The sequence below is a fragment of the Sapajus apella genome, unplaced genomic scaffold (genome assembly GCF_009761245.1).
Source record: "Sapajus apella isolate SASKATOON/1434 unplaced genomic scaffold, GSC_monkey_1.0 scaffold3, whole genome shotgun sequence".
NCBI lineage: Eukaryota > Metazoa > Chordata > Mammalia > Primates > Cebidae > Sapajus > Sapajus apella.
In genome coordinates this window covers 54,378,657-54,401,469 of record NW_022436943.1, presented here as the reverse complement: position 1 = coordinate 54,401,469, position 22,813 = coordinate 54,378,657, and positions in this window count along the sequence as shown.

Genomic DNA, 22,813 nt, shown 5'->3' with positions numbered 1-22,813 from the left:
GTTCTCTTAACCAAGTGTTCACTGTATGGCTGACTCTGAGTAACTGGGTCCCTGGTGTATTTCCCTTACCTGAGATCGTCTCTTACTTCTCTTTTTAGAACTCCAGGGTCCCCAGGATAGGACAGTCATGCTCTCTGATGTGGAGCCCTCCTAATACTAATGTAGCTCCAATCACAAAACTGGAAGGCACAAGGCACAATTACCAGTTTATCTGGTAACTGGAATCAAGGCCCAAAGAGTGCAGGGGTTGACAGGGTCAGGAAGCTGGACAGTGATGAAACTCAGGCTTCCTAATGTTCAGCTCAACATTATTTTGAGTCAAGCAAAGAAAAGTAAATGAAGAGAAGGAAAGGCATCATTTCTACCATTGGTACTGTCTGATAATAATAGAATTCCATAAAATCTTGAATGGTAGCAGAAGACACAAATAACTGACCAAACCAAACAGGTCAGCCTTCTTAACAGAGAGATTGTAGAGATTAGTGCCACCATCAGGGACTTCAGAGATGGAGAGGTGGTGATTCCTACCACATCCGCATTCAACTCTCCTATTTGGTCTGTGCAAAAGACAGATGTATCTGGGAGAATGACAGTGGATTATCTATGGTAAAACCAAATGGTTACTCCAATTGCAGCTGCTGTACCAGATATGGTTTCATTGATTGAGCAAACTAACACATCTCCTGGTACCGGGTATGCTGCCAATGATTTGGCAAATGTGTTTTTCTCCATTTCTGTCCTTGAGTACCACCAGAAGCAATATGCCTTCAGCTGGCAAGGCCAGAAATATACATTTACTTTCCAAATTTGAGGGTTTATCTGCTCTCCAGTTTTGTGTCATAATCTTGTTCAAGGAGACCATGATCCCTTTTCTCTTCCACAAGATATCACACTGGTCCATTACATTGATGACATTATGCTGATTGGATCCAGTGAGCAAGAAGTAGCAAACGCACTGGACTTATTATTGGTGAGACATTTACATGCCAGAGGTTGGGAAATAAATCCAACTAACATTCAGGGACTTTCTACCTAGTAAAATTTCTAGGGGTCCAGTGTCGTGGGGCCTCTTGAGATATTCTTTCTATCGTGAAGGATAAGTTGCTGCATTTGGCCCCTCCTATGCCCAAGAAAGAGGCACAATGCCTAGTGGGCCAATCTGGATTTTGGAGGCAACACATTCCTCATTTGAATGTGTTACTAGGGCCCATTTATCAAATGACCCAAAAAGCTGACAGTTTTGAGTGGGCTCCAGACAGAAGTCTCTGCAACAGGTCCAGGCTGCTGTGCAAGCTGCTCTGCCACTTGGACCATATGACTCAGCAGACCCAATGGTGCTTGAGGTGGCAGTGGCAGAGAGGGATGCTGTTTGGAGCCTCTGGCAGGCCCCCATAGGTAAATCACAGAGAAATTTACTGTATTAGTTTATTTTCACACTGCTGATAAAGACATACCCAGGACTGGGCAAGTCACAAAAGAAAAAGATTTAATGGACTTGAAGCTCCATGTGGCTGGGAAGCCTCCCAATCATGGCAGAAGGCAGGGAGGAGCAAGACATGTCTTGCATGGATGGCAGCAAGAAAAGAGCTTGTGCAGGGTAACTCCCATTTTTGAAACCATCAGATCTCATGAGACTCATTCACTATTATGAGAACAGCATAGGAAAGACCCATCCCTATAACTCAGTCACCTCCCACTGGTTCTTCCCATGACACATGGGAATTGTGGGAGTCACAGTTCAAGATGAAATTTGGGTGGGGTCACAGCTAAACCACAACAGCTAGTGTGTCCTTTAAGAGTGGTAAAAGACTGGGTCTGCATGACTTTGAATTATGTATGTCCTTGTTGTTGAGTATTTATATTGATTAACAAGCATGTCAGAACCACTTACACAATAAGTCTTCCTTTCATGAAGCTCCGTTCACATTGACACTTTTCAAAAGAAGACATATATGAGGCCAACAAACATATAAATAAATGCTCATCATCACTGGTCATTAGAGAAATGCAAACCAAAAACACCATCTCACGCCAGTTAGAATGGTGATCATTAAAAAATCTGAAGACAACAGATGCTAGAGAGGATGTGGAGAAATAGGAACACTTCTACACTGTTGGTGGGAGTATAAATTAGTTCAACAATTGTGGAAGACAGTGTGGCAATTCCTCAAGGATCTAGAAATAGAAATTACATTTGACCCAGCAATCCCATTACTGGGTATACACCCAAAGGGTAATAAATAGTTCTATTATAAAGACTCATGCACATGCATGTTCATAGCAGCACTGTTTACAAAGCAAAGACATGGAACCAACCCAAATGCCCATCAATGGTAGACTGGACAAGGGAAATGTGGCACATATACACCATGGAATACTATGCAGCCATAAAAAATAATGAGTTCATGTCCTTTGGAGGGACATGGATGATCTGGAAACCATCATTCTCAGCAAACTGACACAAGAACAGAAAATCAAACACCACATGTTCTCACTCATAGGTGGGTGTTGAACAATGAGAACACATAGACTCAGGGAGAGGAGCATCACACACTGGGGGCAGTTGGTGAGAGGGTGCCTATTGGAGGGACAGCAGAGGGTGGGGAGCATGGGAAGAAATGCTGGATATAGTCAAAGTGGGAATAGAGGCAGCAAACCACCTGGTTATGTATGCACGTATGCAACAATCCTGCATGACCTGCACATGTACCCCAGAATCTAAAGTAAAATAAAAATTTAAAAAATTTAAACAAAATCCCGAACAGGAGTTAAGAGACTTGGAGCATTTCAGGCTCTACCACTTTGTATTTATAGAGTCTTGGGAAGATTGTTTTTCCTCTCCAGACCTCATCTTTTTTTTCTTTCAAAGAAGCAATTATACAAAAATATCTCCAAGTTCCACTTAAATTCTATAATTCTATATGTTTGTCATCCAGGTGAGACAGAGAAAGAAAAAAGCTGGGAGAGACCAAAAATTAAGGGGATCAACCCTAAGTGTTTTGTAGTTTCTCAGAAGTAGATAAGTGAAATTCAAGCTTTGAAAAACAAATGAAAATCTGTTTCTATCCAGCTCCAGCTACTGCCTTGGGGGCTTCAGAAAATTAAAAATGATGTGTGTTCATATTGGTATATCTTTAACTTCTTATATGCAAATATCTGAAAAGAGAGGCTTAAGGCAAATAATGGTAAAAGTATAAACTGCAGCAATTACCTATAAATCAAGGGCCCTCCCTCAGCGGGAGGTAGAACAAGAAGAAATCTTGATATACTCTAACGACTGGTGTAAGGCAAGTAGATGTTAGGTATATTGACAGATGGGTATATGTCTATACATAGAGTATGTGTGTGTATGTGTGTGAGTCTGCTTGCATGTGTGCATGTATGTATTTATAATTTTGTTTGTCTCTAACCCAAGTTTTCTCATATTTCTGCTGATTTAATTAGCATTCAGCTCATCAGTTAAAGAGACAAATTGTGCCTGCAGACACTTCCATTATTATAGATACTATAGCCTAATGGATGGACATTATCCATCTGTTTCACAGATGGAATCTGACCATTCAATAGATTTCATCCATGCATGCATATCTTTTACAGTTGGAATTACATATCTCACTGGAAATGTGAAATGCAGCCCACATGCCTATCTATCATAAGAATACACACATATATCTACTACCTCTCTACTGCTCTTACACTTTTCCATATGAGGCTTGGGTTCATCTGCTAAGATAATTCGGTTGAAGTACAAGGTCTATCAGTAACTTTAAAATTAAAACTCCTGCTTGCTGAAAGGGCTGTTAGTGTAGAAGCTGTTTTTGTTTTTGTTTTTGTTTGTTTGTTTTAACATATTGACTGTTAGGTACTTAGTTCTGTGTTGCATTTAAACCTTAAGAAAATCTATGATATTTCTGTATCGAAGAAGGGCATTCCACAGTCATTTAGCAGATATGCAAAAAATGGATCTGCAGAGACTAAATGAAATAAAGTAGTACAATAGCCTGGCATGCTGTAGAGGCTTAACAAATGCTAGTTCCCCTAAAAGTAGCCATTTAGTTGTCTTTTCCAATTTCAAGATAATTTTTTCCTCTATGTATTAGAAAATTACATCTGAGTCCAGGGAAATGCCAGTAGCATCAATGTCACATTAGAAGGCTTAGAACAATGATATGTGACACATGAAGGCAATCAGCCTCTGCCAGACTGATGAGGGGGAAGCTGCTTCTTAGCACTGAGGGCAGTTGGTCTGGCAGTCTCTCAGGGCTGGATTCAAGGGCACCATGAAGGCAGGACAGAGGCAAATAGACAAATGGCTTTGGACAGAGAAGGCAGCCCTTTCCTGGTACAGAAGGAGAAAGCACGGCATGTGGAGTCAGAGGCCCTGGTTGGATGGAGAGATGGAGTACAGAAGGAGGAAGAAATGGGAAAAGTTCTAGATCTCCTCCTGAAGATTAGGCATTTGTGGGGATCCATGGACTATTTTTAATAGGAAAGTGATGGATGTAACCCCTGTCGAACCAAAACGTTGGAGGCATGGGAAGCGTGGATTGGATGATAACATGGGGCAAGCTTGTCCAACACACAGCTCACAGGTTGCATGTAGCCTAAGATGGTTTTGAATGTGGCCCAAAACAAATAGGTAAATTTTCTTAAAACATGATGAGTCTTTTGTGATTTTTCTTTTTAGCTCATCAACTATCATCAGTGTTAGTGTATTTTATGTGTGGCCCAAGACAGTTCTTCCTTTTCTAATGTGTGGCCCAGGGAAGTCAAAAGATTGGACACCTCTGATAGAGGCAGATAGACAACATAATCCTGGTATGAGGTGACACATGGCTGAGCTTGGTAGAGGGAGTGAGGATGAGAAAACAGGGTTGGATGGGAGTAGAAGGACAAAGAATGAAGCAATATGGCCTGGAAATTGATTAGAGTTTCATTTAGAGATATGAAGCCTCCTGGATGGGCAGAATAATAGAACCAGTAAGAGAAAGGTTTGAGTCAGAAGGCACATCTGTACTTGGCACTGTGCTAGGAGGATACTGTGAGGTTGACAACAGAAGGGTAGGAGGTACTTACATCCCCTCTGGGTTACCACAGAGTCACATGGGACTTGTGTCAACACAACACCACAGTATCTTGACAATTCTCTGAAATATGGCCTGACTCTTGATTCCTACCCTTGTAGAAGTGGGCAACTAACAGGATGACTTCTGCACTCCCTCAAGCTGTGTTCCTGCCCAGGTTCACTCACTCTGAACACAAGGAACTGGGCCAGGAAGATGATAGTCCATGACACCAGGTGGTACGGAGCATGTCTGTTTCCCAGAATCTTGACTGTATTTGTCTACATTGAAGGCTCACAGCATGAGGCAGAAAGGGAATAGGAAAAAGAAAAGCAAAAACTAAGAAGCCGAAATGTGACTTGCATTGCAGTCCCTGCAGCAATGGGTCTATTTTTACAAATGCCACATGGGGCAGAGGGTGTAAGTTGTCAATTCAAACAGGGCTTCATCTTGGCCAAGGCAGGGTTATACGTGACAACACTGTCTCCAGGCAGCTGAGAAGGAGGACTTCTAATTGCTCTGGGTATCCAAAGTAACAACAACCATCCCAGCTTGTCCTGCTGCCTCGGAAAGGAGATCATTAATTCTCTGAACAGAAAAAATTGAGATTTCAAAAATATAAATGCAATACCATACAAAACAATGATCATATTGTGATATGGTCTGCTCATGATATAAAGGGCTCAATTTCCCCATCACAGAATGGTGAATAATCTATATTTATTTTAAAGAAGTATCAATAGAAACAGGGATCCAAGAAAGACAAAAACAAATATCTAAGACTAATATCTTGGAGGTATAGAAAATGAATTTTAAAAATAATATTCACTGCTTTGTGTACATTTCATTTATTTCTGTATCTCCAGTGCCTAGCACTATGTCTAAGTATTTAATGTGTTGGTAGGGTGAATTAATTAATAAAGTAATACTTTCCAAATATGCCCTGCCCGGGATGTCCTTTCTGTATGTTTCTTTGACTGAAAAATTCTTATGCATATTTTATGTCATATAAGAAATAATATATGAAATATCACTCCCTGGGATAAGTCTTTTTCACCAACCAAGACTGAAAGTATCACTCCATCATTACCTTTAGCACAGCATCGGATTGACCATAGGACCATCAAGCAAGTCCTGTTTTCTGTTGTCTTGTTTATCTCTGAGTAACCTGAAGATAGAAAGTATTTCTCCGTCCCTCTCTCCTAAATGCCTGGTATAGTTTGGCACATAGTAGGTTCTCCATAAATATGAGTTAACAAACTGCTTCGAGAGACAGTGGAAAGTATTGGTGGGCACTAATGACCAATGGAATACAGTATAAAAGAGAGGGAAAGGTTAATGATGAATAATCACTGAAATCAGCTGTTTCTTACATCTCCTTTCAACAATATTTATTTGCCAACAGTAAATGATCCACACATTCTTTACAAACTGATATAATCTGTCAGCCATGATTTTCTTGCAGTAAGGCTTTCTGCCACAAAGTTGCAAATAAAAAATAAATATGTGAATGATGTTTTCTATATGGTAGTTGCCTTTTAAAATTATTTTTTTCCAATTATTTCCAAGGTTCAAGTTTGTGTGTGATCTTTTGGAGGGGAGGGCAGCTTCCCTGTAAAAATGGGCTGGAGTAGATTTCTGAATACATTCTCGAAAGGGAATCTCCCATGCAGCTAATTAAATCCTATTCTATGCATCTCTGTTTCCCCCTAAATCATTATATTTTTTGAAGTTTATGTGCTATCTATCAGATAAATTAGCAGTCTCCGTCCACAACACAGGATAATGAATCAAGTGGAAAATTTTCTCGACACCATTCTCCCTCAGAAAAGTTAGTGACACATAAAACCTCATCTTGTCCTTCCAAGAGAATGACCCCTAACTCTAATCATCAGCTCAACTCTCTCTCTGGATCTTTGAGTCAGTGTGTTCCAGATTATCTTCACCCTCTGGCATGTGAAACCTCACGTGTCTGAAATCTAACTTAATGCTTGTATCTCTTTGTCCTGCAAAACCAGCTTCCCACATGGAGCGCCTTGCCCTTAGGTGTGATGCCAGCTCTCTCCCAGGCTCCCAACTCAAGACAGACACATCAGAACAGGAGAATTCTAGTGGATTTTCTTGTCACCAGCCCCTTGCATATTGCCTGTAGAATTATAGTTCTAAAATTTCATTTCTTTTATAAATTCTAAACTCCTCAGCCTGGCTCTCAAACCCTCTACAAATTGGCTGTTTGTTACCACTCCAGGCACTCTCTTGAGATATCATCCAAGAGTACTCTATTGACTCGTCCTATTTTCTGTTCACTAAACAGACCTTAACCTTCAGGCTCCATCCTCAGACTCACCACCATGGATTAATGGAGCTTATCACTTTTTTTTCCCCTGTGCCTGTGCTATGCAAGGGCTTTGGGTCTGATGCTTCTGCAGGCTTGCCAGTTCAGTATGATACCCCCAAAGCCCAGATGCTGACTGTTAGCAGTACCTTGGATCTATACCTGGTAGCTCACAGGTAACCCAGTCCCACATCCAGCCCTCACCCTGGTTCCCAGGACCCAGGGCCAGGGATTGTTTTAAAAGGAAGTTCAGAAAGTAGCCAAGCAAAAGCAACCTAGCATCATATCTAAAGATGAAACTGGGACCACTAAATGAAGAAAGAGTAGCAAATTATGAGATGAAAAGGCATGAAAGATGCTTTTCAGATTTGGTGCACCATCTGGGTGAATTAATCAGGACTGTTTTAGTCACTACAATTGGTAGAGACCTAACTTAAACAAGCTTGAGCCATAAAAGGAAGGCATTAGCTCATGCAACTTAAAAAATCCATGGGTATATTGGCTTCATGTTTGGTTGAATACAAATGTACAGATGATGTCCTTGGACATCTTTCTCTCTCCATAGGTTGATTCTGCTTTCTGCTATGTTTCCTTAAGTTGGTCTTCCGCTTGTGCCAGTAAACTCAAAGCTTTCATCCTAACACCTTGGTAACCCCAGAAAAGAGCGTGCCTCTTTTACAACGATTGCACCAAGATGCAGGATGGTTTCTCAATGGAATGGCTTACACCCTATCCTCATCCCTGAATTAATCACTGTAAACAGGAAGAAGTAATACACCACCATAAAAACCGGCCACTGCTAAAAGGAAAAGGAAAGATCTGTTGGGTGGGTGAAAAACAACGAATGTCCACTCTGATGGATAAGTTAAGCTAGGTGATTCAGAACCAAATGAGTGCTAGAGGCCTGAATCTTGTGGTCATTTATAGGTCTCATGCTTGGCCTGTCTTTTATACCCTGGTACATGTGAAAGGAGTCATGGGTGATGATGAGCTAAAGAAATATTCCTTTCTTGGGCCGGGTGCGGTGGCTCACGCCTGTAATCCCAGCACTTTGGGAGGCCGAGGTGGGTGGATCTCGAGGTCAAGAAATCGAGACCATCCTGGTCAACATGGTGAAACCCCATCTCTACTAAAAATACAAAAAGTTAGCTGGGCATGGTGGCGCGTGTCTGTAATCCCAGCTGCTCAGGAGGCTGAGGCAGGAGAATTGCCTGAACCCAGGAGGCAGAGGTTGCGGTGAGCCGAGATCGTGCCATTGCACTCCAGCCTGGGTAACAAGAGCGAAACTCCATCTCAAAAAAAAAAAAAAAAAAAAAAAAGAGAAATATTCCTTTCTCATTTTGATATGTGGAGTGCAAAATGATAAATCTGTAATTTCAAATGCACCCCTACTCATATCAATTATTCAGAAGAAAATCTATGCATTAAACAGAACTTGGGACTACCCATAAAATAATCTATTCTAGGTAAGGTGGGAAGGAAAGGAATGTGTCGTGGTTATAGAAGAAACAACTTCAAATAATTTTCAAAGGTAGGAAATTCTTCAACCCAGCTTATTTCAATTTGTCCATGAGTTTACCTCATACAAACTGCTTACCTTTGAAAAGACAGAGTTTCTTTAGGGAACAGCTCCTTGCTCTAGCACCTTTCATCTGTACATGACTCTTTACTGACCATATTCTGAAGCCTTTTCTTGTTCTGTACCAGGTATTAGAGTCCAAGGTTCCCTCTGAATCCCCCACCACCACTGCTTCCTCCATCTAGGCCCTTGGGGAAATGGATTCTTCAAAGCCCAGGTCAAATTTCTCCTCTCCTATAAGCTCTCCTAAGATCCCTATTTTCAGTTCGTTTCTCCCTCCTCTAAACTCTATAGAATGTTGTTTACTCCCCCACAATAGCATGTATCACAGTCTGGTTTTGAATTAGAGTTATTTATGTATGTGTCTGTCTTTGCTGATAGACTATGAGCTCTCAGCAGGCCTGGAATAGCTCCGATTCATCTCTGTATTCCTATCCCTTCTAGTGTCAAGTGCAGCCCTTTGTACTGAGGAGATAATCAACAAATGTTTGGCAGATTGCGAATACAATCATGTGAGTTCCTTGCACAATGTTTTTCAAAAGTCCCATGTTAACTATAGCACTGCTCCTAACATTTTAAAATATGTATACTATCTTTAATAAATAAGAAGCTAATATTTTCTGTTGAGATTGGAGGGGGTCTAAAAATAATCTCTCCCTACTTATGTTCTTAACCAGTTAAAACATTACACAAAGAGTAAGACAGATAGATTGAAGGCAGCTTTACCACTGATAAAAGTTGAATTGAGAAAGTGGCTACGGTGGATGGCAATGGTACGGAGGTGGGGCAGGGAAGTGCTGGAAAGAAGAGAGCCTGGTCCATCCCTGGCTAGGGCCCCACCCCCAGGCCTGTGCCCACAGACCTAGGTGAGGACAAGCATTTCTGTCTTCCTGCCCAGATCTTGCATTTCCCAAGAATGCCCTGGCCTGCCATGCCCCCATTCTGTGTCCATGAAAACCCCAGAGACACAAGCAGCTGGACATTGAAAGGAACACACCTGCAGAAGAAGACACAAGCAGCTGAACATGGAGACAAACGCCAAGGCATAAGAGCACACCACCAGACACCGGCAGGCCATCCACCAGTAGAATGACGCAGAGTTTGACCAGGAGATCAGAGGAGAGCCTGGACCACTGAGTGGCCCAACTCCAGGGAAAAACCATCTCCATCTGGCTCCCCTACCTGCTGAGAGCTACTTCCACACAATAAAACCTTGCACTCACTCTCCAAGCCCATGTGTGATCCAATTTTTCCAGTACACCAAGTCGAGAAACCCTGGGATACAGAAAGCCCTCTGTCCTTGCAATAAGGCAGGGATCTAATTGAACTAACATAAGCCACCTACAGATGGCTTAACTAAAAGAGCACCCGTAACACATGCCCACAGGGCTTCAGGAGCTGTAAATATTCACCCCTAGACACTGCTATGGGGTCGGAGCTGCACAACCTGCCCGTCTGTATGCTCCCTATAGAGGTTTGAGCAGCAGGGCAATGAAGAAGCGAGCCACACTCCCATCACATGCCCTGTGAAGGGGATAAGGGAACTTTTCCCATTTCACCAAGAAAAGCTTCCTAATTCTGAACCCCAGGTCTCTCCATGGTGGGCACACCCCTTTAAAATGCAGAGCAGAGGAAAAGCAGAGCAATAAATTTGTGTGCTTTCTGAGCAGGACAGCTCCCGAGAGAAAGGCTGAGCTATGCACGTGTGCCCTTCCTTTCCCCACACTCAAGTCACCCTTCCATGCAAAGACTAAGAAGCAGGTAAAGAGAGGCCTGAGTGTGGCAATAATGAAATGACCCTTCACATGGAAGGAAACATCAGGAGTAGGGTTTGTGTTTTTAACAAACACCTCCTTTCATTAGAAATTATTCAGTAAATAGCTTATCATCATCTACTTTGTTCTGGAGCACTGCTTCAGAACTTTAGATATAGTGGTGAACAGGGCAGCTTCCCGGAGCATTAAAATCTAGAGTGGTGAGCAGAAACAAAATGTTCTCACGAACATGAGGAGCATCCCTAGGGAGCTGTGGCAGCAGTCCAACCAAGAGATCCATAAATGCCTTACAAAGAAGTAATATTTTTGTCTGTGACTTGAACGATTATAGGTATTATCCTTATTAAAAAATTTAAAAAAAGATAGGAAGCATGTTTAGTGGAGAGATGTGATGGAGGAAAGAGAATTAGAGAAGGAAGCTGCAGAGGGAACAGAATATGCAAAGACCCTGAGGTGAGAAATGACCTGGAGGGTTCCTGAAACTGAAGAGAAGCTAACCCACTCTAGGGAGCAGGAATGAGAAGGAGAATGCTGTGAAAGGAGATGACAACAGTGAGCAGGAGCCAGTTCTGGCTGTCCTGGTGAACCAGGTTAATGGACTTACATTCTTTACTAAGAGCACTGTAGGGAGCCCAGGAAAGACTGCCTGTCACATGTTGCCAATGGAGCCAGTTCACTTTGCCATTCAAGTTAGTCCATCATTTTGTTTTAAGCTATTCTCTTCTTCATGTCCCTGGAAAGAGGTCTCCACTTTACAGAGACTGCCTTACATACATCACCAAACTCTCTCCTTCTACCTCTATGCTTTCTGTCTGTTGCTTGGAATCCCCTTTCCCACCATGTCCACTTTTCAAAACCTGCTCCTCTGTTAAGTCCATCAGTATCCAACCTCTCACCTGAAATCTCACCAGCCCAGCTCAAGAAAGTAGCACATGATGCAAAGAACATGGGCTTAAAACTCTTTAATTCTAGTTCAGCATCTATTGACTCTCAATAGATTTCTTAATCTCTCTGAGTCCCAGTTAACATCAATCCAAAAGCAGTATAAGATGATCTGTCACGCAAGGTCATTAGGAGGATTAAATGAAATGACATTTGTAAAAGCAACCAGTACATACTAGGTGCTCAATAATTGCTAGGTTCTTTTCTCTCTCTTCCTCTGAGCTAAATCCCTATATAACATATATAGTGGAAGATTATGTGCTGCTTCGAGGTACATTTTTTATTATTATTTAAGTTTTCAAGTGGTCCTATCACAACTACTAGTGTAAGCAACCAGACATAAGCATGGATTAAAAAATCCGTTATTGCTAGTGGTGGAAATATATTTATGCTTAGAGTCTAGAAGCACCAAATGACCACTCAGGATGAAGCCAATCAAGATTGATGGAGGGAAAACCAGGAAGTAAACAGTCATCAGATTATTTTCTGTGGAGTGGACACTCACAGCAATAGATATGTTTATAAAATTGAGGTGAATTGACATAACATAAAATTAACCATTTTAAAAGGTACAATTTCATGAAATTTTAGGTATCCACAGTGTTATGCAGTCATCATCTATAGCTAGTTCCAGAATATTTGTATCACCCCAAAAGAAAACCCTATAGCAACTTCACAGAGTTGTCAAGAGGGTTATCATCCCATCCTCTCCCCACCCCTCATCTCTTACGTATACAGCTAAGCCCATAGAAGTCAGGAAACATAAGTAAGAGCACACAGCTGTTGGAATGACAGTTCAAAATTCAAACCCAGGTCTTCAGGCCCAGGAGCCATGTTTTGTGCTAATCACAGCAGCAGATTATTGAGGATTATAAAATGTGCTTTCCCCTCCAGTATGATTTTACTTGTCCCAAAATACAGCCTAATTTGAGATTTACGAATTGGATTCGCGCTACTAATGTGGAAGAGAGAAATATGTACCTTGCTACTTCTTCCTCTGTGCCCTAGATTCACAGGGAAGGATCTGGAAGCTCTGGAAATGTCATTTCCAACCCTCTGTCTATTCATTTACTATCTCTTCCTCTGTCTCACCCTCAATTCTGACTCAATCCTGTTTGTCAGGAAAACAACCAGAATAGGGGTTCTTAAAGCATTGTCCCTGGGCCAGCAAAGTCAACCTCAACTGAGAGCTTGCTAGAAATGCACATTCTTAGACTTTACCCCAAACCTAGAGAATAATAAATTGTGTAGTTTGGGCCAACAACAGTGTTGTATCAAGCCCCTCAGAGGACGGTTGTGATTTACCCTAAAGTTTGGCAATCGCTGGCCTACTGTAGAAGAAAGAGGAGTACCCCCACACACACACCTCTGCAGCTCATTCAGAATCAGAATCAAGGCATACAGCAAAGAGCCCCAGTCTGGGAGACAGGAGATCAGGGTATTCCCCTCACATCCCCCTACAACTATGTGAGCTTTTTCATAACTTCTGTCAAACCTCAATTATACCTCTGTAAAATAAAAGGAATGACATTTATTGAGCTCTTTCAAATGAGCTTCTCAGCTTATTTTTGCATTTCTCACATTATATGCCAGTGTTATAAAAATTGTTTAGTCCAGCAGCCAACATCTGAAAATAGATTGTGAGCTTTTGAAAGCTGGTATTATATGCAATATTAGATCTACAAACTCATGTATGTAATACTTTAAAAAAATTTTATATGGTTCAATTTAGTCAAAGAAAGAGAGAAGTCATCAAGATCCGGAACAAAAAAGCTGCATTTATTGCTTGCTAAACCAGGAAAAATTGTACTTGCAAGACGGTCTCCTCAAACAACACAGGAAATGAAGTTATGTAAGCATTTGGGAAGTGTGCAGTTCCATTATCAAAGTTCTAAAGAGGGTACATTTTGACTCGCTGTGTGTTGAAGGTCACCTTGTCCTCAGTATTAGCTCTCCAGTGTCATCTACTGAGCTGCCATTCTCTCACATGACCCTTGGTCATTGGTTCAAGCAGGTCAGCATCACGGATTATAAACCTCTTCTATAAACTCCTGGGTCAATCTTGAATGCCCAAGAATTCTGTTAACCCTGTTCCAGCCAGTCCAGGACATGACAATCTGCAAAGCTGACTGATACTGTATCAGCTAAAACCTGTCATCCTACCGTCCTGCTGGAGCCCTGCAACCTCTTTCAGCCTCTACTTAGGAATCCATCTGGGGCATGTGTGCCTCACCTGGCTTGGTCTAGAAAGTGTAAGATAAAGTTTCCTCTTGCAGGAACTCATCAAGGTCTAACTAAACTCTATTGCTTCCTCTTAAAATTTATTCCTCTAGTCAGAGAAATCATTCTTAGAGTGGTAGTGGAAGCAGAAAAGACAGGATATCTTTGCCTAATCATTCAGTTTTCTCTCAAATTTAGTATATGTTTATAGCACTTTCTGCTTCCTAAAGAACCTAATGTTTGTGACCCCAAAGCCAAGAAAAGGCTGTCTTATTTTTGTTATCGACATTCTCCCTGTCATGTTCCTTCTCTGAGGCAATGAACAGAGAAAGATAAGGATAACTGCATACAGCTCTACTCCAATAGAGAGAGGAGAAGGGACGTAAGGAGAAATGGAAAAAAAAAAGTTCACTTAGTATTTCATTTTTAATTTTTAAATATTTGTGGATATAAATAAGGTGTGTATGTTTCTGGGGTTCATGAGATGTTTTGATAAAGATATATGATGCATAATAATCACATCTTGTAAAATGGAGTATCCATCCCCTCAAGTATTTATCCTTTGTGATACAAATAATACATTTATACTCTTTGGTTATTTTTAAGTAGTACAATTAAATTATTAGTGGCTTTAGTCACCCCTTTTTGCTATAAAATGCTAGGATCACTGAGTATTTCAGAATTTTTATTCTGCCAAATTTATTTAGCTACATTATTTATTGTTCAATATTCTGTGTATATTACTTCCTTTTATATAAAAATATTTTTTCAACATTTTTTTGTCCAAGGTTCTTAAAAAGATCTTGATTTTCCAGTCAAGACCAAAAGTTGCAGTGATTATATTAAAAATCAGTAATTATTTTTCTTGATCTAATAAGGATTATATTAATAAAATCAGCTCATATGTTATTACAGAAGGCATATTGTACAATATATTTCTATGTGTTATAAATGAGTTCATTCATTTATTCATTTGATAAATATTTTGTACACGGAATTTCTTATTATGAGGAAAGTTCTATGATTGGCCCTGAGGCAATAAAGAGAACAAAATACACAAAATGCAGTCATGGACATCAGAGATTAGAAATGAAGGTAAAATAAGGATTAAAACAACAAATAATAAGTCACTGTTGATCTACCCTCCTTGAGGTTTACGAATAATAATATGTAACTGTTGACCTAGAGTCATATTCAGGCTCAGGAATAATAATACGTAACTATTGATCTAGTGTATAGGGAATGTTGAGACGGAGCACTGTTGTCATTCAGAGGAGGAAGATATTACATCAGTCTTAAGGCAAGATCTATTTAAGGAGATAAATTTAGGACCTTGAAAAATAATTGACAAAAATACAGATATATTGGAGGGTAGGAGAATTTTAGGGGAATATCCTCATGAATAGTAGAGTCCTCGTGTATATTTCTGTTTTGTAACTCTTTTTTCAATTATTCATACTCACACACACATATTATATATTATATATATATCTTAACTTAAAGTATGCCTCTTTCTCATTAGTCTGTAGATGCAGAGAAGGGAAGGATTGGATCAGCTTCATTTACTGGGGATATAATAGTATATCCCCAACAGACAGTGCATAGCAGATGTTCAGTAAATACCTGTGAACAAAAGAGTGAAGGCATGCATGAATGCCAAACAGAAGAAATTTCAGATCAAACTAACATAAATGAGAGAGAAAGGAGTAGTGCAGAAACTATGTGCATAAAGATGTTAGTAGTAGGAAGAATAAAAAAGAATATTGGAGGCACATCATGGCATAAATGGAAGTCACAGCCTCTGTATTTTATTTCATAGGCCTTAGGAAGCCACTGATGCTTTGAGAAATGGCATGAGTAGAGGTGTTTAAGAGCTGTGTGTGCTAGAAAAGTTACTTTGGCTGCACATGGGACCTGAATGGAATGAAGGCAAGCACAATGGTGGATGTACCAGTAGGAGAACATTATATTTGCAGGCTTGGGGAATGGAATGGTAGGGCAGGTGAAGGAGGACCTAAAAGATGTCAGAGGGAGAAATTACAGGAACGAGTAACTTACAGGATCCAGGAAGAGTTAGAGATTATTCCAAGGGTTTAGTTCGGCTAACAAGATGGTGGTAGGACCATACAAATAAATAGGAAACACAGAATTGGAAAATCATCTCTATCTCTCTCTTTCCCAACAACCCTAGTGCCCTTTCCCTTGGTCCGTTAAATAAAATCTAGACAAGTATCATCTTGCATAGAAATTCAGGATGCCTTAAACCAGATCTATGTATCCTGATCCCAACCCAGGGATAAGACTCCTTACTACTGCACTTCCATCCATCTTAAATCTTACCATTCTAAGTATGGCTTTTCCTAAAGTAATACAGAGAATGTATATTTGTGTATACGAAAAGCATAATTTTTTCCCTTGGCTTTTTTCTAATTTGACATACTTTAAAATTTACTCAAGAGTTTCAAGAATACAAGTCTCAAATACCATTCACCTCGATTCTCCCAATGTTAATTTCTCCTTCTCTTCCTTCCTCCCACAGAATTAAATCAAATTTCTTTTCTGAAATGTTTCAGAATAACTCATAGACATGGTGCTCCCTTACCCTGAAGTAATTCAGCTTGTAGTAGTTAAAGACAATGATAAACGGTACTTACTAATATAATTACATGGTTTTTCCTAAGCTGGTGTCTTTGTTTTCCTTACCCTCCCAGATAATTGTGTCTTCAGAATAAAGAGACAAGAAGACTATGCTAAGACAATACTAGAACTAAGGATTATAAATAGGCAGAAAAGCCTTTCTTTCCACCTATTGGATTAGATGTCTCATTAGGCATCTCTGCACAGCTTGGTTGAATTCTCTTTGATAACCCTTATCACATTAGCAACTTTGTTAATGAAATAATTCTGCATTTATCACAGAGCCTGACACACAGTTTGCAATCAACCAACAATACACACCTATTGAAAGAATGAACCAAGTCCTTCTCTGCTCTTAACCTTTGAGACACGAAGAGAACTACACGATTGCTTAAGACCGGGTAATAGTAGCTGAAGCTTGAACCATAAATCCCAACCCAGCATTCTCCCTTTAGCAAAACAACTTATTCACAACGTGGGACTTTTTCAACTAAAATATATCCTCCAAATTCTTTGAATGAAAATAGACAAAGAAGCAAACTTATTTCTACTTTTCCTCTAGATAAATAGTTCGCCACTATTATGGTACATCAGAATTACCTGGAACACTTTTTAAAACACAGATATCAGATATCTGAACCCTGCCACCAGAGATTCTAGAGTTTGCAATTGAATTGTCCTGTTGTGGAGGCTACATTATCTTTTTTTTTTTTTTCTGTTGCCATTGCATTGTGCTTTGTTTTGTATTATCGATTTCTCTTTTCAAAATGGGTTTGTGGTGCTGCCACCACTATCTCTCAGCTTTGCTAAATTATCCCATAGTAGCAAACAAGCCCCAAAACTCACAGGCTTGCAACAACAGAGTTTTATTTCTCTCCCATAGTATCTGTCCACATGGATAAAATGTGGCTCCTCTCACATTCTCTTCACTGCAGGACTCGTACTCAGACTGACAGAACCGCAACTCTCTGGTCACTGGTCTCAGGGAAGAGCTACTATAAGTTGCCTTATGTGAACATCCTTTGCACACAATGAAAGCTCAATATTAAAATTTCTTAAATATCATTATTAGCCCTAAAATTAATTTTTCAGGAAAAGAGGCAATTCAAACTTGTAGACATACTACTTAAATACAGCCAAATTGAAGCACAACCCGTTTGGAAGTTTTGGCAGTGTTTTCATTCTCTCTCTGAGAAAAATGTCTAGATTATCAGAATCTTAATTATCGGTATTATCTACACCTAAGAAGGCAGGAAAACCAAAAATGGCTCTGTTTTATTTTTAATGTCACAAGTGACAGCTGGGCCGACCCGAATAGCAATGAATAGTTGGACCCATATATGACAACAATGTTTGGGAATCCATTTCCCCAAATTTGGCCATAATTAATGATTAACAATGATGATGTTCAAAGGTAATTAATCAATATGCAACACAGACCACAAATACGAACTCCCTTCTCAAGGTCTCCCTTTCACGCCGCAGCATGTCAAGCTAAAAGAAAGTTTAAAGATTATCTTGTCCAGTCCCTTCATTATATGTCTGAGACGTCTCAGATGCAGAGAATAGATGTAATCTTCCCAGTAGGCAGTAGCATATCTGTGGCAGGGATAGATTTAGAACCCAGACCACCACTTCTTTTATACTCATTAGGTTTCAGTTAGTGCATTGATACAAACTGAGAAGGACTTAGGAGGTGAGACATAGAAACAACCATGTTAGCCGCAACATGAACTAAAACTTTGCGTGATAAGCTCTTAAACTGACTTAGTAATATTTCTTTGAAATGAACTTAGCCCCTAAAACAGCAGACTTTCCTTGTAGGGATGGAAGGTGTTCCACTGAGGTAGAGAGAGCAAGTCAGAAAATTTTCTTTTGCAGACAGACAGATCCCAAAGGAAATCCAGAGTAAGGTAAGCCATTCCAGCTGGGTTCCTTCTTCCAAACCCACCAATAAGATAGGTGAGTCCTCTTCTGGTTGAGGTAGAGTTGGAGAGGTATAAAAAAGTTGGGACAAGAGGCCAGGGACATCATTCTAAAGGAGATCCTTGCATTGAAAACATGAGACCAGGAGAAAGAAGACTCTTCCTAACATTTCAATTCCCTAACATTCTGATCTTTGACAAACCAGACAAAAATAAGCAATGGGGAAAGGATTCCCTGTTCAATAAATGGTGTTGGGAAAGCTGGCTAGCCATGTGCAGAAAGCAGAAACTGGACCCCTTCCTGACACCTTACACTAAAATTAACTCCAGTTGGATTAAAGACTTAAACATAAGACCTAACACCATAAAAACCCTAGAAGAAAATCTAGGCAAAACCATTCAGGACGTAGGTGTAGGCAAGGACTTCATGACCAAAACGCCAAAAGCATTGACAACAAAAGCCAAAATAGACAAATGGGACCTAATCAAACTCCACAGCTTCTGCACAGCAAAAGAAACAATCATTAGAGTGAATCGGCAACCAACAGATTGGGAAAAAATTTTTGCAGTTTACCCATCTGACAAAGGGCTGATATCCAAAATTTACAAAGAACTAAAGCAGATTTACAAGAAAAAAACTAACAAGCCCATTCAAAAGTGGGCAAAGGATATGAACAGACACTTCTCAAAAGAAGACATACGTGAGGCCAACAAACATATGAAAAAATGCTCATCATCACTGGTCATCAGAGAAATGCAAATCAAAACTACACTGAGATACCATCTCACGCCGGTTAGAATGGCGATCATTAAAAAATCTGGAGACAACAGATGCTGGAGAGGATGTGGAGAAATAGGAACACTTTTACACTGTTGGTGGGAGTGTAAATTAGTTCAACCATTGTGGAAGACAGTGTGGCGATTCCTCAAGGACCTAGAAATAGAAATTCCATTTGACCCAGCAATCCCATTACTGGGTATATATCCAAAGGATTACAAATCGTTCTACTATAAGGACACGTTTACACGAATGTTCATTGCAGCACTGTTTACAATAGCAAAGACCTGGAACCAACCCAAATGCCCATCGACGATAGACTGGATAGGGAAAATGTGGCACATATACACCATGGAATATTATGCAGCCATAAAAAATGATGAGTTTGGGTCCTTTGTAGGGACATGGATGAACCTGGAAACCATCATTCTCAGCAAACTGACAGAAGACCAGAAGATCAAACACCGCATGTTCTCACTCATAGGCGGGTGTTGAACAATGAGAACACATGGACACAGGGAGGGGAGCACTACACACTGGGGTCAGTTGGGGGGAAATAGGGGAGGGACGGTGGGGGGTGGGAAGCTGGGGAGAGATAGCAAGGGGAGAAATGCCAGATGTAGGTGATGGGGAGGAAGGCAGCAAATCACACTGCCACGTGTGTTCCTATGCAACAATTTTGCATGTTCTTCACATGTACCCCAAAACCTAAAATGCAATAAAATAAATAAATGGGAAAAAAAAAATAAATAAATAAATAAAATAAACATTTTTGGCTGGGCACGGTAGCTCACGCCTGTAATTCCAGCACTTTGGGAGGCTGAGGTGGGCAGATCACAAAGTCCAGGGATCGAGACTCTCCTGGCCAACACGGTGAAACCCCATCTCTACAAAAAAAAAAAAAAAAAGACATAAAAATAGCCAGGCATGGTGGTGCATGCCTGTAGTCCCAGCTACTCAGGAGGCTGAGGCAGGAGAATCGCTTGATCCTGGGAGGTGGAGGTTGCAGTGAGCTGAGATCACACCACAGCACTCCAGCCTGGTGACAGAGTGAGACTCTGTCTCAAAAAAATAAAGTAACATTTTTTAAATTATAGAGCTCAGTCATAAACCCAGGATCTTCCAATGTATAGACAACCCCTGATAACAGAAAATCAGCAATCTATCACATCATTCCTGCCTCTCTTTTCCTGAAGCCACTCCTTCAGTGTTAACCACCATGCCTCATGCTGTCCTTCTAGTAAACATTTTGCCCCCAGAATGGGTCAGACAGCCCTAAAATATGTCATATATCTATATGACATATTTTTAGATATGTCAAGATATTTATTTGTCCAGTATAATGGTCATTATGTCTATATGACATATTTTAGGGCTGTCTGACCCATTCTGTACCTAATACATGTCCAAGGCCATGCTATACCTAATACTGGAAGTATATGTTTTATTCTACCAAATTATGCCCTGCCACGTTGTCCAAGAAAACTCATCAGAGGTTCTGTAATGAGATCAGATGACAAACTACATGGTGCTCCAGCTCTCAAATACTGGAAATGTAGAGAACTTACAGGTGTGAGCCATGCCTGGCCCAGAAGAATTCTTGATCCCTTAGCTTCTACAACCAGGGCTGTCATACTATAATGAATATATTTCTGTTAGGGTCTCAGATTTGTATATGTTTCAAATTTCTCATGAGTCCCATTTTTAAAGAATCCAAAGAATTAATAGGGCTAAAAGTATTATTTTGGCACTTACTTAATGACCAGAAAATTAAAAAGAATAAGGTTTCAGTCTCTAAAATCACTTAAATCAGGTAAAATGTTATTCTGGTACTTAATTGCCCCACAGAATAGCAGAAATTCAGAAATACCTGAAGTTGTGAGCATTGCAGATGCTCATGACTAGAATGCTGGTCAGTCTATTTAAGCTATTGAGAGTCTATAGACTTGAGCTGAAACTTATTTAAGAGAAATCTCCTTCAAGTATTAATGGTGTATTTGCCATATCTGATGGGGGAAAATGTCTCACTAATCTATACTATCTAATCTACTTTCTTAAAGGGCTATACTTATAAAACTCCTGCCTTTCACCAAAGCATGGACATACCCATTTGTAGAAACCCCTGTTAATTCAAAACTTCCTAACTCCCTTGATCATGTTGAGCTCAACATTCCTGGCACCCAGGACACTGTCAGTACCACAGCCTTCACGTTATCTTTGTGAGCAAGCATGTTCATTTCTGAGATGGTGCTGTTCCTTCTTGTGATGAAATTCTCTGGGTCATAAAAAGTCTGCCTTCCAGACTTCTCCTCATCCAAACATTTGTTTCTGTTAAAGTCACTCAGCATAATCCAGAAGTAAGGCTGCTATTGATGCTTTGGAAATGTTTGATCCAGGGTCCTAGTGAGGATCACTTCTTCTTCCATGAATGCCTCAAGACTTTGTCTTTGTTCCTTTCAAATGACCCTGGTCTTGGGTAGAACTTTTTTCTGCTACATCTTATTTTGCTGTAGTAAATGATGCCTTCAGTGTTTCTTATTCTTGTGTTCTGCTAAGTCTCACAGAAACACTTAACTGAGTTTCTAACTATTCAATCTGCTTCTTTGGCACTTTTCCTTCTCTGACAAATAGAGTTTTACTATTTGCTGGAATTAAATGCCCTTCTTCTTTCCTTTCTCTGCTTTTTTGGTCAAGATATTTATTTGTCCAGTATTATACTCTTAATTTTATCTTTTATGATGTTTTTCACAATGAGATACATAAAATTCATAATTTCTTGGTGTGCCAAAAGCTTCTCCCATTTAAACAAGTCTTGCCTATTATTATTTCTTGATTTGAAGTATCCAATCCAGGAGATAATCTCCCATCTGACTACATCTAAGGTAGGCTGTACTTAATATATCATTATTTTGCCTAGACCCTATGTGTTGTGGTAGAAAGAATCCTAAAAGAGTCCCTAAGATATTCTACCCTAATCCCTGGGACTTTGAAGAGGATAAAATATCACACTGGGGATTATGTTACATTATATGGCAAAAGGAATTATGAAGATCTAATTAAAGTTACTCATTAGCTGACACTGAGTTAATCAAAAGGAAGATTTTGCTATCATGTAATTAATCTAATCACTTAACTGTGAAGAGTTATCTCTGATGGTAGCCTTAGAATCATAAATCCAGAATTATATTAAATGTTTTCTAGTGGCATAGACAATAGCTACTATTCCACCTGCAACATCTATGTTATGGTAAAATCGATCCAGTTCTTTTGCACATGTTCTATTGATCTCTCTTGCCTGTCCAGACTTTCTGGATCACTCACACGCCTCTCCTAGTCTTCAGGGGATGTTTTCTAAGTATAGATTCTTAAATGGTCACTTCTTAGTGAGTGCCAGCATCCTGGCACATGAATTCTAGCCTAATTTCCAAGATCTTTCCTCTTTTGCTTTATTATATTTCATTGTACAACTGTCATGTTTTCTGATCTAGTAACAACCAAAATGTTCTAATGCCCTCTTTTAGAGCAATTATACCAAGGTGCAGTTACTTTTATCTTTTAT